Source organism: Suncus etruscus, chromosome 4 (assembly GCF_024139225.1).
Source record: "Suncus etruscus isolate mSunEtr1 chromosome 4, mSunEtr1.pri.cur, whole genome shotgun sequence".
NCBI lineage: Eukaryota > Metazoa > Chordata > Mammalia > Eulipotyphla > Soricidae > Suncus > Suncus etruscus.
The window spans coordinates 20,518,478-20,532,994 of NC_064851.1; the positions used below are offsets into that span (position 1 = coordinate 20,518,478).

At 48.6% G+C, this 14,517-nt stretch overlaps 1 protein-coding gene across 2 annotated transcripts in view; it reads left to right on the top strand.

The window, feature by feature from the left end:
- Nucleotides 1-14,517, top strand: part of PADI2 (peptidyl arginine deiminase 2) — a 651,199-nt gene that overhangs the window by 280,970 nt on the left and 355,712 nt on the right. The window lies entirely within an intron of this gene.

A 14,517-nucleotide genomic window follows, 5' to 3' on the forward strand; every position in this document is an offset into this window, starting at 1 on the left:
TCCCACCCTCCCTCCCTTCCTTCTCTTCCTCTCTTCCCTTCCTCCCCTCTTCCTTTCCTCCTTTCGTCCTTCTTTCCTGCCTTCCTTCAATCAAACCCAAAGACTCGTATGTGCAGGTCAAGTGCTCTACCACTGAGCCACATCACCAGCCTCATATCTTCCTTTTCCACATGGGATATAACTAGTACTCAGAAGGGTGCAGTAGGTGGCCCCAATTGATTGTGTGAGTAGGACTGGAGCTATGAATTGAACAGGGTCAGTGGATCCTGTGCCTGCCCTCCTAATGTCACACACCCCATCAGTACTTACTATATGCAAAGTACCATCTAAAGACTTACTAGCTACAGAATGAGGCCCCAATAGAAGAGTCTATTTTCCTTCACTGGTGGGGGAGAAAGGGAGGCAGAGTCCAAGATATTTTTTCTTTGTTTTTGTTTGTTTGTTTTTATGCTGAGAACTGAATCCAGGCCCCCTGCAAGCATCATAAACTCAGACCATGAGTTATTTCTCTGACCCAGGATTGAATTTTTCTTTTTTTGGATTTTTTTTTTTTGGTCACACCCAGCAGTGCTCAGGGGTTACTCCTGGCTCTAGGCTCAGAAATCGCCCCTGGAAGGCACAGGGGACTATATGGGATGCTGGGATTTGAACCACTGTCCTTCTGCATGAAAGGCAAATGCCTTACCTCCATGCTATCTCTCCCCTGAATTTTTCTTGATTTGATACTGTTTTTGTTGTTGTTGTTGTTGTTTTGTTTTGAGCTATTCTGAGGATTGAACCCAGAGCCTCATGCAGTCAAGGAGGTGCCCTACTGCTGAGCTCTGTTCCTAGCCCTGGGGGATGAACTTGAACCCAAACAGACCGGTTCTGTCTGTGCTCTCTCTCCACTTCAAGACACACACACACACACACACACACACAGAGTTTGGTTTGGGGCCACACCTGGTGACGCTCAGGGGTTACTCCTGGCTCTGCACTCAGGAAATATGCCTGGTGGACTCAGAGGACTGTATGGGATGCTGGGGATTGAACTCAGGTTGAGCTAATGCAAGTCAAGTGCTCTACCCTCTGTATTATCTTTCTGGCCCTCAATGTCTCTCATTTTGGTCTTTTCTTTTGGGCCTCTCTGGAAGGAAGGGCCCAGCCTGCAGTCTTGGGACTCACCTATTCTGCTGCTCTGTAACTCATCTGGAAACTCTCCTCTCCTCGTCAGAGGTCCCCAGGTTCCTGCTCTGGACACAGAGCCTTAGGTAATGGTGGGTGGGGGGAGAATGCTTTGCATGCCTGCCAAATGCCTTCCTGCCCTCCAAAGAGGGGCAGGAGAACCAGCTGAGCCATGGGCAATTTAATGAGGTTTGGTATAAATGCACTCTTTTGAAAAGCATGCACATAATAATAGTTATTTAAACTCTCCAGAAGATAAAAAAGTAATGAGCGGTTGAGTTGTCAAAGAGGCTCCTGGCAGAAGGGCGGGGTGCCAGCCCAGGGTCCTCCCTCCAAAACTCACAGGCTGAGACAGCTCAGCTGTCTTGAGGTTCCTCAAAGGAGGATACTAGCTGAGCCAGGGGGAAATGTTCCTTTCTGCAGCAACTGAATGGACACGGGAGAAGTTTACCATTTGTAAACACGCAAGACAGGACAGGCCAAGATCAAGTTCTCACCTGTAAGCCTCATCCTCCTTGGGTGCCAACTTCCTGCTTTCTCTGGATGGACTCCAGGCCTGCGTGATGCTGTATGCGCATTTTGACAAGCCATGTACACATTTCAACAGGCTTGCTTTCATGCCTGCTCACTCACTCTCAACCTGCCTTTTTCACCCATTGGTCTTCAATATATGTGCTGCTTGGAGACTGAAGAAAGTCAGAGCTTAACAGGTTGCTACAGAACAGCCAGGCTCAATCTCTCAGGCCGGGGTTGTGAACCACCTTCTACATGTTTTTAAAATTGTCCTAAGTGGGGGCCGGGAAGGTGGCGCTAGAGGTAAGGTGTCTACCTTGCAAGCGCTAGCGTAGGACTTACCGAGGTTCGATCCCCCGGAGTCCCATATGGTCCCCCCAAGTCAGGGGCGATTTCTGAGTGCATAGCCAGGAGTAACCCCTGAGCGTCAAACGGGTGTAGCCCAAAATACAAAAAAAAAAAAAGATTGTCCTGAGTGGTAGGGCGTTTGCTTGCACGTGGCTGATCTGGGACAGACCTGAGTTCGATCCTTGACATCCCATATGGTTCACCAAGCCTGCCAGGAGTGATTTCTGAGCTGAGTGTAGAGCCAGGAGTAATCTCTGAATGCCACCGGGTGTGGCCCCAAAACCAAAAACTAACAAACAAAAAGATTGATCTGACACCAGATTGAATAGCTTGCTTTCAATAAACACCTATCCAAAATAGAAATGAATTCATTTTTATCGTTTATTTGTTGGCCTTTTTGAAGGAGTGGAGGTAAGCATACCTGGAGGTGCTCAGGGCTTACTCCTGATTTGGTCAGTGCTGAGGTTTCACACCTGGCAAGGCTCAGGGATCATATGTGGTGCTGGTGATCGAACCTGAGTTCGGATGCATGCAAGCTAGTGCCCTATCTGCTCTACTATCACTCTTGTCCCTGAAATGAATCTTTTGAAACAGTGTCCTCTCCCCTCCTCCCTGCTTGTTATTGCGATAAGAGTTGCATACATACATGGCTGTGGGGCTCACAGCTGGGGAGCTGCGGTGCTTCTTGTGAATGGCACATGCAAGCCTCTAGTTACAGAACTTGTTGGTTCTTGCTAGGTAAGTACTCTTCTTTGGTTTTTTTTTTTTGGAGGGGGGGGGCACACCGAGTAGTGCTCAAAGGTTACTCCTAGCTCTGTGCTCAGGGAACAAAACAGTACCAGGGAGCAAGGCCAGGCCTCCCAGTGTATTGAGCCATCTCTCCAGCCTCCGGCACTCTTAGTTGAGGCACTAAATCATGTCCCTGGTTTTTGTCAGGGGGAGCTGCAGGGCTCATGTCTGAGAGCTGGGGTGTACTACATTTTTCATTTCACTATTGGGGCTCACACATGGCTTTGGGTTTTGTTTTTGTTTTTTGTTTGTTTGCTTTTTTTTTTGTTTGTTTTTGGGCCACATCCGGTGATGCTCAGGGGTTACTCCAACTCTGCTCAGAAATCGCTCCTGGCTTGGGTAGCCATATGGGACTCTCTGGGAATCCAACCTAGATCCGTCCTGAGTCAGCCACATGCAAGGCAAATGCCCTACCTCTGTGTTTTCGCTCCAATCCTCACATATGTTTCTCATTTCACTGTTTGATGGCGTTGGGAAGGGTGGCTGTAACACCCTTAGATATATATTTTTTATTTGTGTTGAATTTGGGCCAGTCTGGTAGTGCCCAGGGATCATGTACTGTCAGAGATCAAACTTAGGGTTCCCCCACTCCAAGCATGAACACCAGATCTCTCTGACCTGGTGGTGGCCCTTTATGTGGGCACCTGTTGTAGCTGGAAATCACTTGTAGTGCTGGAGAGTTTCAGAAGTTACATATGCAAAAAGCAGAGCTACCTGGATTACAAGGCAGGCACTAGCTTTAAGTCACTGAGCTCTTTTTCCTTTGGGTCTGCTACATCATATTTGTTTGTTTGTTTATTTGTCTGGGGGCCACACCCAGTGATCCAGGGATTATTCCTGGCTATGTACTCAAAAAATTTTCCTGGCTCAGGGGACCTTATGAGATGCCGGGGATAGAACCCGGGTTCATCTGGGACAGCTGCGTGCAAGGCAAATGCCCTACCGCTGTGCTATTGCTCTGGCTCCAACTACATCATTTTTTTGGTGTGTATGTGGTTTTTGGGTCACACCCGGCAGTGCTCAGGGGATACTCCTGGCTCCATGCTCAGAAATTGCTCCTGGCAGGCACAGGGGACCATATGGGATGCCAGGATTCGAACTGATGACCTTCTGCATGAAAGGCAAACGCCTTACCTCCATGCTATCTCTCCGGCCCCCAACTACATCATTTTTAAAAGGTCACTCTAGAGACCAGAGCAAAAGCACAGTGAGTAGGGCATTTGCCCTGCATACAGCTGACCCAGGTTTAGTCCCTGGCATCCCATATGGTCCCCAAAGTCTGCAAGGAATAATTTCTGAGAGCAGAGCTAGAAATAATCCCTGAATGCCACCAAGCATGGCTCAAAACCCAAAAATAAAATAAAAGGTCATTCTACATGATTCATTATTGGCAGTATGGATTTGGTAGTTAGCTACACACACTGAAGACATATATGTATTTCTAATATGCCCTGAAATAATAGGTAGGAATTTGAGGGTTTTTTTTTTAATGCTTCTCATTGTACTAACCCCAAACTGCTTCCAGGTACACAACCAGGATTTATACCCATAAAATATGACCATGGAGCATTGCTCCAGAACACTCCCTTTAGTACATGCTACACCTACAGAACAAGGCCACAAAGTATGCCAAGAGTGACTGTCCGTGGACCATGACTGTGGAGCATGTGAATAGTGACTATCTACCCTGCACATTCACAATGCCTGCCTATGCTATGCATCGACAGTCTTCCACTGTGTCCTGTCTATGGAGCACAGCCATGAAGTTTAGGTCCATTCCTTATATTTTGCAGAGTGAATGCTTGCTCTCTCCAAGAAGGTTACCCACAGTCTAAGCTTAACATTAATGATGCCCATTCAAGAAAACCCCAGGGCTGGGGAGATGCTCAAAGAGTGAAATTTTGTATGCAGGCAACTCAGACTCAGTCACTGGCGCTGCATGGTCCTACCAGCTGCATGGGCTGGTAGTCTAGTATGGCCCCCAAAGAAACAAAAACAGACACTGGTCTCTGAGTTAAGAGTTAGTAAGTTGTGGGGCCGGGTAGGTGGCGCTGGAGGTAAAGTGTCTGCCTTGCAAGCGCTAGCCAAGGAAGGACTGCGGTTCGATCCCCCGGCGTCCCATATGGTCCCCCCAAGTGAGGGGCGATTTCTGAGCACATAGCCAGGAGTAACCCCTGAGCATCAAACGGGTGTGGCCCAAAAACCAAAAAAAAAAAAAAAAAAAAGAGTTAGTAAGTTGTGACGAAAGGATTTAGATTTCAGAAAGTCTTTGTCACTTTGGAATTCACCAGTTAAGCAACCTTGAACTTTGGAACTTTTAGAATGCCAGTTTCTAGTGTCCTGAGGATTACCTGCTGTAATTACCTGCTTTTTTGTTGTTGTTGTTGTTTTTGGGTCACTCCCGGCAGCACTCAGGGGTTAGTCCTGGCTCTATGCTCAGAAATCGCCCCTGGCAGGCACGAGGGACCATATGGGATGCTGGGATTCAAACCACAGTCTTACTGCATGCTAGGCAAATGCTTTACCTCCATGCTCTCCCTCCGGCCCCTTGTGTTGTTTTAATATAAATTAAAGAGTCCTAGAGTCGGTGTGGGGATGGCAAGGCCTTTCTCTGCTTGGCCTGGCTCCTGCAGCCCCTATGACCTGACGAGTCTGTAGGTTGTAGGGTGATGGCAGAAAAATTCACAAAGCAGTCAGATGAAGTTCCAGGAGTCAGCCAACTATATTTCATGGTCCTAACTGCTAGGTGCATTTCCTCACATGGCTTCTATGCTAAGCCTTTTCCTAGCAGCCACTTCTCTGCTCCTTCTCTGGCTTTCTCTGCCTCTGTCTCCTTTTCAGCTTTTCAGGCTCCATTGCTGACTGACTCCCCTTTGCTGATTCTCCTCTCTCTAACTCTCCTTCTTATCCCCTCTCTTCCTCTAAGCTAACTCCTCTTCCTGCCCATTCCAGGTGTGGGTCGTTCTGATCATTCAGGTGAGATAAATTAGTTGGGGAGGGGATACCCACAAGGAGTAACCCCTGAGTGCTGCTGGGTGTGGTCCCAAAACAAATAGCAAAAATCATGAAATCACTGTCAGTGAGCTTGCAGGTACTCAGTTAAGGTTCTAGTGAGTTCATGACAGGGAAACTGAGGCATTAAGAGGTGGGCTTTGTGGTCATTTGTAAACCAAATGGTTTCTGTGCCAGGTTTCAGCAGTGGGCACTAAAGAAGAAATTTGGGTGGTGGTTGTAAGTCATACCTGCAGCACTCAGGGATTATGCCTGCCTCTGTGCTCAGGTATCACTTCCTGGTGAGGCTCAGGGGACCATATGGGTGTCTGGGGGGTCTAGTCAGAATCACTACATACAAAGGGTTCTTTTCAGCCCCTCAAATTTGAAGTCTTAATTCACACATATTATAATGAGACTTTATCAGAAGATAGGACCTTATAGGAAGTCTTTAAGATAAAAAATGAGGGGGCTGGAGTGGTGGCACAAAGGGTAAGGTGTCTGCCTTGCCTGTGCTAGACACAGTTGGATTCCCCAGCGTCCCATATGGTCACCCAAGCCAGGAGCGATTTCTGAGCTCATAGCCAGGAATAACCCTGAGTGTCACCAGGTGTGGCCCAAAAACAAACAAAAAAAGATTAAAATGAGGTCACCAGAAAGGGCTAATGTTACGTAACTGATGTGTATTTAAGAAATTAGGAGCTAGAGTGTAGTACAGCAAGTAGGACATTTCTCTTACATGTATCCAACCCAGGTTCAATCCCTATACCTCAGGTGGCCCCCTGAGCAGAAGAATAATAAGAAACTAGACACACATGAGTACATGGGACAAACACAGAAGACACAGTAAGAAGATGCTTTTCTACACTCTCAGGAGAGGTTGGACATCTCTAATGTATTAAAGACTAACTGATTGAACTCTTGATCTGACTTAAATGCTAGACTCCAAAGTATGACTGTCCATTTTTGTTGTTTCAGTTCAGATACTGGGTATTCAGTGGGATGACAGCCTATATGGTTGTCATAAAGATGATCCAGAGAGATAGTGCAGAAAATACACTTGTCTTGCATGCAGCCAACTCCAGTTCCATCGCTGGAACCACATATGGCTCCATGAATATAACCAGGAGTGATCTCTGACCATAGAACCAGGACTAGCCCTGAGTACTATAGGGTTTGGCTCCCCTGAACAGACTAAAAGCAAATAGGTAGGTGAAATTTAAAAAAAAAAAAAAAAAAGAAAGATGCGGAGAGATAGCACAGCGGCTTTTGCCTTGCAAGCAGCTGATCCAGGACCAAAGGTGGTTGGTTCAAATCCCAGTGTCCTATATGGTCCCCCGTGCCTGCCAGGAGCTATTTCTGAGGAGACAGCCAGGAGTAACCTCTGAGCAATGCCAGGTGTGGCCTCAAAACAAACAAACAAAAATAAAAAAGATGGAGCTGGAGAGATAGTATAGTGAGTAGGGTGTTTGCCTTGCATGTGATTAACCCAGGTTTGATCTGTGGCACCCTATACTGTTCCTAGAGTCTGCCAGGAGTGTGATGCCCAAGCACAGGCCCAGGAATAATTCCTGAGCACTGCTGGGTGTGACCCAAAAACCAAAAAGAAAAGGGGAGGGGAGGGGAGGGGAAGGGAAGGGAAGGGGAGGGGAGGGGAGGGGAGGGGAGGGGAAGGGAAGGGAAGGGAAGGGAAGGGGAGGGGAAGGGAAGGGAAGGGAAGGGGAGGGGAGGGGAGGGGAGGGGAGGGGAGGGGAGGGGAAGGGAAGGGAAGGGGAGGGAAGGGGAGGGGAAGGGAAGGGAAGGGAAGGGAAGGGGAGGGGAAGGGAAGGGAAGGGGAGGGGAAGGAAAGGGAAGGGAAGGGGAGGGAAGGGAAGGGAGGGGAAGGGGAGGGGAGGGGAGGGGAGGGAAGGGAAGGGAAGGGGAGGGGAGGGGAGTGAAGGGAAGGGGAGGGGAGGGGAGGGGAGGGGAGGGAAGGGGAGGGGAGGGGAGGGGAGTGAAGGGAAGGGGAGGGGAGGGGAGGGGAGGGGAGGGGAGGGAAGGGAAGGGGAGGGGAGGGGAGGGAAGGGAAGGGGAGGGGAGGGGAGGGGAGGGGAGGGGAGGGAAGGGGAGGGGAGGGGAGGGGAGGGGAGGGGAGGGAAGGAAGGAAAGGAAGGAAAGAAGGATAGTTAAGGTGTTTGCCTTGCACTCAGCTGACCAGGTTCAATCTCTGACACCAATTTGATCCTCTGCATGTGCTCAATGTAATTATGAGACATAATTGTATCCTTCCTTGCTCTATAGAACTCTGTAATCTAGTGTCAGTGCATTCATAACACCCTTCAACTGTGTCTTATCACCAATGCTCAGGAGCCACATCTGGCTGGGGGACCCCACGCTAAACAGTGAAGATCTGAGATCATTATCCTATTCTTTTTTTTTTTTTTTTTTTGTGGGGTGGTCACACCCGGCAGCGCTCAGGGGTTACTCCTGGTTCTATGCTCAGAAATTGACCCTGGCAGGCACAGAGGACCATATGGGATGCTGGAATTCGAACTACCGACCTTCTCCATGCAAGGCAAACACCTTACCTCCATGCTATCTCTCTGGCCCCTCATTATCCTATTCTAATCCACCTGTAGAAACAGACCTTCAGACCATTTACCTTTGGTTAATAGTGTCATTCCTCTGATCTGAGGGTAGTAGTGTGTGTTGTGTGTGTGTGTGTGTGTGTGTGTGTGTGTGTGTGTGTGTGTGTGTGTGTGTAGGGGGAAACGGACAGACTATGCAGTGCTTTTAAGTTCTTTCACCCCTGAACTATCTCTGTGGCCCCTAAATGATCAGTTAATAGATGCTGAGTTCAGCTTCCTGCAGTAAAGATGCACAGTAATAGACTTCTGAAAGGAACACTTCTATGAGTATCTCAATTGGGGCCAAAGGAATAGGTAGCACAGCAGGTAGGGCATTTGCTTGCATGCAGCTGATGTTCAATCTCTGGCATCCCAGATGGTCCTCTGAGCCTGCCAGGAGTGCAGGGCCAGGCGTAACTCCTGAGCACCACAGGTGTGGCCCCAAATCCAAAAATAAAAAGTATCTTCAAAACAAAAAATGTATTTATTTTTAAAGTTATCTGTTTTTAGGGGTCACACCCAAAAGCACTCAGGGGTTACTCCTGGCTGTGTGCTCAGAAATCGCTCCTGGCAGGCTCGGGGGACCATACAGGATGCTGGAGATCGACCCGGGTCATCCCAGGTCAGCAGCATGCACGGCAAACACCCGACTGCTGTGCTACCACCCCATTCCCCACCCCTCTGTTTTTAAGTATCCTAATTGAACTTGACACATGCCTCTACTGATGACTAGAAGAGGTCCGAGGGAGCCCACCTCCCCATACTTCTGTGAGGGAAGTGTTTAGCACAATGCCAGACATCTGGTAAAGTGTCCTGGACATTTCAGCCACTTTCTTTCCATTCTCTTCTTCTGGCTTTGCATCAACCCAGTCTATCCCCAGATAAGTTGCCCAACTGGAGCAGGAGCCCATTCAAAGCATGTTTGAGAGGACAGAGTGCGGGCTCTAGCTCACCTGTTACCTAAATGGCAGCAAGACACACCTATTTGATGACAGTGCATCCCAGGAAGGCACACCACTGTCCTTAGCAGAGGGGACACTGAGAATTTGAAACATGAGGCACAGAGGCACAAAAACTGCCATCAGACGAGTAGGTCCAGTTCTGGGGTGTTCTACCTAAAAAAGCTTCTCGACTGCAGCACAAGCTCAAGAAAAACCAGTTTCAGGAGTACCACACCTCGGATCATATGATGCAATCTGATCTGGCCGCTTCATTGCATCAGTCTTTCTGACGCATGTGTCTCCTGCATTGGCAGAGACGCTCTGCTGGGGCGGGAGAAACAAGAGTGAGGCTCCTCCCGCCGGATCTACAGAAACCGTCAGTCTTGCTCTCAATTGGCCACACAGGGTGTGAGGAGGACAAACACCCAGCCAACCACTGAAGCACGACAAGCACCAGCATGCTGTTTCCTGAAGGAGACCTGATGGCAGGAGGAGGAGAAATTCTTTTCTGGTTGGTTCTGCTTGTTTTACAGCAAAGCATTTAAGCAAAGTTTTAATTGCATCCCTTCCTTTTTTTTTTTTTTTTTTTTTTTAAAGAAGCAGAAGCAGCTTTCCACTGGCCTTTCTGTTCCCTCTTTTGAAACGTCCCAGTTTGAGCTCTCTGTGATGTCGGTGCTCCTGACTCCCAGGAACACACTTTTTTTTTTTTTTTCTTTAAATGGACTTTCCTTTTAAGAATTTTTTGTTTGTTTTGGGGTCATACCCTGCCGCATTCAGGGGTTATTCCTGGCTCTGTGCTCAGGAATCACTACTGGCAGGCCTGGGGGACCATATGGGATGCCAGGGATCGAACCCTGGGTTGGCCATCACCACGTGCAAGGCAAATAACCTACTGCTGTGCTATCACTGCAGCCCCTCCTTTCGAATTTTTAGTCAACTCTTTCCTCAACCTTTTTTTTTTATTTTTCTGGTGGACCATATGGGATGCTAGGAGTTGAACCCAGGTCAGCTATATGCAGACAAACACTCTACCCACTGTGCTATTGCTTCATCCCTGGAAACACACACTTTTTGATTCTGATCAAATAACTTTATGTTTTGGCTCTTCCCCGCCCCCCATCTTCCTTCCACTAGACATTTATTGCCACACGTCTGTTTCTTGCTCTAATGAGTAGGGAACGTGTTATGATGGATAAATCCAAGAACTCTCCCCATCTTTAGAAAGTTACCTAAAGAAGAAACTTCCAGGTACCATAAGCCTAAGGGTGAAAAGGAAGCAGGTAAAAAGTCCTTGATAGATGACCAAATGATACTTAGCTGGTATAGGAAACAGCAATAGGAAGCAAGCTGCAAGTTAAAGTTGAAGACCTGGCAAAAATCTATCCTTAGGGCCAGAGAGATGACTACCAACTAAGCATGGACTTTGCATGGTTTGGTATCAGCACCACACGGCCCACAGAGTAATTCACCACCCTAACCCAGCGGGAGCAACCTATGGCAGGCTCCCCAAACTTCTTAGTGACACTTTCTAGGCTTCATCTAGGCTTCCCCTCTCTCTCCCCAGGTTTCTTCCAAGAGCACATCTATGTCTCCTCTTTCAGAGCTAGTTTCTCATTATCACGTTTTTTTCTTGGGAGGGTGGTGGTGGTGGTTTTTTCAGCCATCTCTAGGGAATACTTCTCCCAGGAGAGAGGCTCACTTCTCAAGATGCCTGGAATTTTTACTTGTTGGGGTCACACCCTGGCTCTGTGCTCAGGGATCACTCCTGGCAGGCTCTGAGGACCATATGGGATGCTGGGAACTGAATCAGGTTGGTTTTGTGCAAGGCAAAATGCCTTACCTGTTTTGCTACTGCTTCAGCCGGATCCCTAGACTTTTGTGAACCCATCCCTCCACTGCCCTGGGACAGTCTCCTGACATGCCCCTTACCCCCTAGTTCATCACTGAGTCTTCCCCATTCTGTGAGTCACTTAGTGTAGTTCTCTATTAAGCTGCTTTGCCTGGCTCAGGAATGGGACGAACCCCCACAACTGTACTATTCTGGGCTCACTTTGCGGAGTTGAGGGAGGAAAAGGAGGAAAGCTTCCTTCACTCTCCAGGGTTCCTTATCTATCTAGGGTTGAAATACTATTCTGAAGGAGACAGATGAACAGGGAAAAAGCATACGACTTATGTATTTGGTTTTGAGGCCACTGCTGGGGAGTGGGTAGGCTGTTTATTTCAGTTCTTGGGACACACTTCCATCAGCGCTCGGGACCAGGCAGTTCTAAGCCAGGGGTTTCCATAAGCATGAACCCACCGGAGAAGTCTTTCTGGTCCAGGGCTTTATTCGAATGTTAGTTTTACTTGACTCTGGAACCTTCCTGAGGTATTGAAGACCCTAAGACTGGGAACTGCGATTCTCCCGTGAGGTTTGACAAAGAGCAGTCACCTGAGCTTGGTCAAGAACAAGGAGGTCAGTGTGGGAGATGGGGGGAGTTAACTCATCTACTTGTGAGGGTTCTTTTTGGTGTCCCTGTCAGTCTTCACAGAAAAGGACACAGGTTCCCTTTCTAAGGTGAGGTACTGCCCTTATTTACATTACAGGTATGAGGTTCTGGGTTCAATTCCTCCCCCTTGAATTCAAAGTGCCATGTCTTGAGGTAGTGGGCTCCTGGACCCCCACACCACACCTGATTCCTGATTTTCCTTTTCCACTTCATTGTGCCCTCCACTGAAGAGCACTACGACAGGAGTCTTGCTTTCGAGCTTTGCCTTCCCAGCTTCCCAGCACCAAGCAAGCGCAGGGTGCTTGCACTGTCAGAAACTGTCAAAAAAAAAAAAAAAAAAAAAAAGGAAAATTCCCAGGAAGACAAGCTCTGGTTGTGTACCCTTGGCCTCCAGACTAATAATCCCCTCCTAGGGGGGGGGAAAAAAAAGAAAAGAAAACCTTTATGTAACTATCATGTGACAGCGCTGGCTCACACAAACTGCGGAGACATCCCTGAGACTGATAAAAATAATGGGGCTTCTCTCCCTCCGCAAAGAGAAGATTCTTCCACAAAAAATAAATTAAAAAAAAAAATGCAGGAGATTTCATCTTTCACTCCAACCACTCAATTAGGGCACGTCCCTTGTTGGCCGCGGCGGGAGCACAGGGGATAGTCTTGGAGCGAGTTGTCCTCAGGTGACCTGTCTAGACATGCCCGGGGAGGGAGGAGAAAGAGAAAAAAATAAAAAAGAAAGCCATCGAATGTTCTGCTGCTGAACCCCCAAGAAGTCTCTGACGTGCAGGACGCGCGCGCTGCGTGCAAGCCAGGTCCGCGCGGCGCAGTGGTCAAGGGAAGCGCGGCGGCGGCGGCGGCGGGGCGGCCATGGTGGGGGTCCGCCCGGCCGGCAGGGGGCGCGCACACCCCGAAACCCCTCGCCGCTCGCCCCGCCGCGCACTCGCTTGCCAGCCCGGGCCGCACATGTGTTTCTGTTTTGTGTTGTAGCATTTGTTCTGCAAGCTCGTATTTACATTTTAAGCGGATCTGGTGAGTGGGTTGGAGCCCTCCTCCGGGCCGGGGGAGGAAAAGGAGAAAAAAACAAAAAACAAAAAACAAAAAAACCCCCTCGGCTTCGTCTTCTCGTTGCTTCTCTTTCCTTTATTTATTTATTTTTTTGTTTCTTTTTCTTCTTCTCTGCGTTCTTCATCACTCCAACCAGGTAAGGTGAAGGGCTGAAAAAGCAAAATGGACACAAAACCATCAGTTTGCTGGGGTTGGATGGGTGGGGGAGGAGAAAGTCCCTCCTCCCTTTTATTTCATTTTTCTTTTTAAAAGGAGAAAAAAAAAGGGGGGGGGGGCTTGAATGAATATAAAAAAAAAAAAGAAGAGGGGGGGGATGGAGGGCGGATCCACGTGGTTTAATCGGAGACAGACAGAGATCCCATTGTTCAAAATCGATATTAAAAAAAAAAAGAGGAAAGAAAAAGGCAGACAGGGCGAAAAGCGTTTAGAGGGGACTCTGGGGAGGAGGAAAAAGAAAAAAAAAAAGACAGTCGAGCGGGGTTCACTCTTTGCTGGCGATTGCTAGCAAGCAAGCGAGCAAGCAGCCGGGGGTCGGTGCGGCTTGTTCCCCGGGGTTTTGGGTTTTGGGGAGGCGACGGGGCAAAGAGTTAGGGCCCTTTCCTTCAAAGTTCTTGCATTTTTCCTGGGTTTGGGAGCAGGTATTTGGGGTTGGGGGGACCCCCTTCCCCCTAGGACTACCATCCTAGTTTAGTGCTTAGCTCACCTCGCCCGGGGAAATGCGGCTCCTAAAGAGCCCAAAAGCTCCTCCGGGCTGGGTGGAATGGAAAATGCAACAGAATGGAGGGGCCGGGGGAAGCATCGCTTGGATGGCGTGGACTTGGGGCTTGAGGTTTGGGTCTGGGGGCGCAGGGACCAAAAAATAAAAACAAATCCCAAAATAGCAGCAGGTGGGGCGCACGAGGGATAAAAGGGGGCGACCCCCTTTTTTAATTTTTTTTTTTAAAAAGAGCACTCCAGAGATGCTTTGGAGAGAGAGGGCTTCTCCCAAGTATCTCTAGTGAAGATCTGCTAGCTGCTCGAGGTCCTTTTTTTTCCTTCCCCATTACTTTATTTTCAAATTTTGGGGTGGTGGTGGTGGTGGGGGGGAAGAAACCAGAAAGCACCCCAGATTTGGGGGGGGAGAGAGGGCTTCTGCCAAGTATCCCTAGTGAGAAAAAAATCTAGCTAGCTAGCTGCGCGAGGTCCTTTTTTCCTTCCCCATTACTTTATTTTCATATTTTGGGGTGGTGGTGGTGGGGGAAAGAAACCAGAAAGCACTCCAGATTTGGGGAGGGGGGGAGACAGAGGGCTTCTCCCAAGTATCCCTAGTGAAAATCTGCTAGCTGCTCGAGGTCCTTTTTTCCTTCCCCAATGACTTTATTTTCATATTTTGGGGTGGTGATGGGGGGGGAAAGAAACCAGAAAGCACCCCAGATTTGGGGGGGGAGAGAGGGCTTGCTAGCTGCTCGAGGTCCTTTTTTTTCCTTCCCCATTACTTTATTTTCATATTTTGGGATGGTGGTGGGAGGAAAGAAACCAGAAAGCACTCCAGATTTGGGGTCCCCAAGAAGAGAGGGCTTCTGCCAAGTATCCCTTAGTGAGGAAAAAAAAATCTAGCTAGCTAAGCTGCTCGAG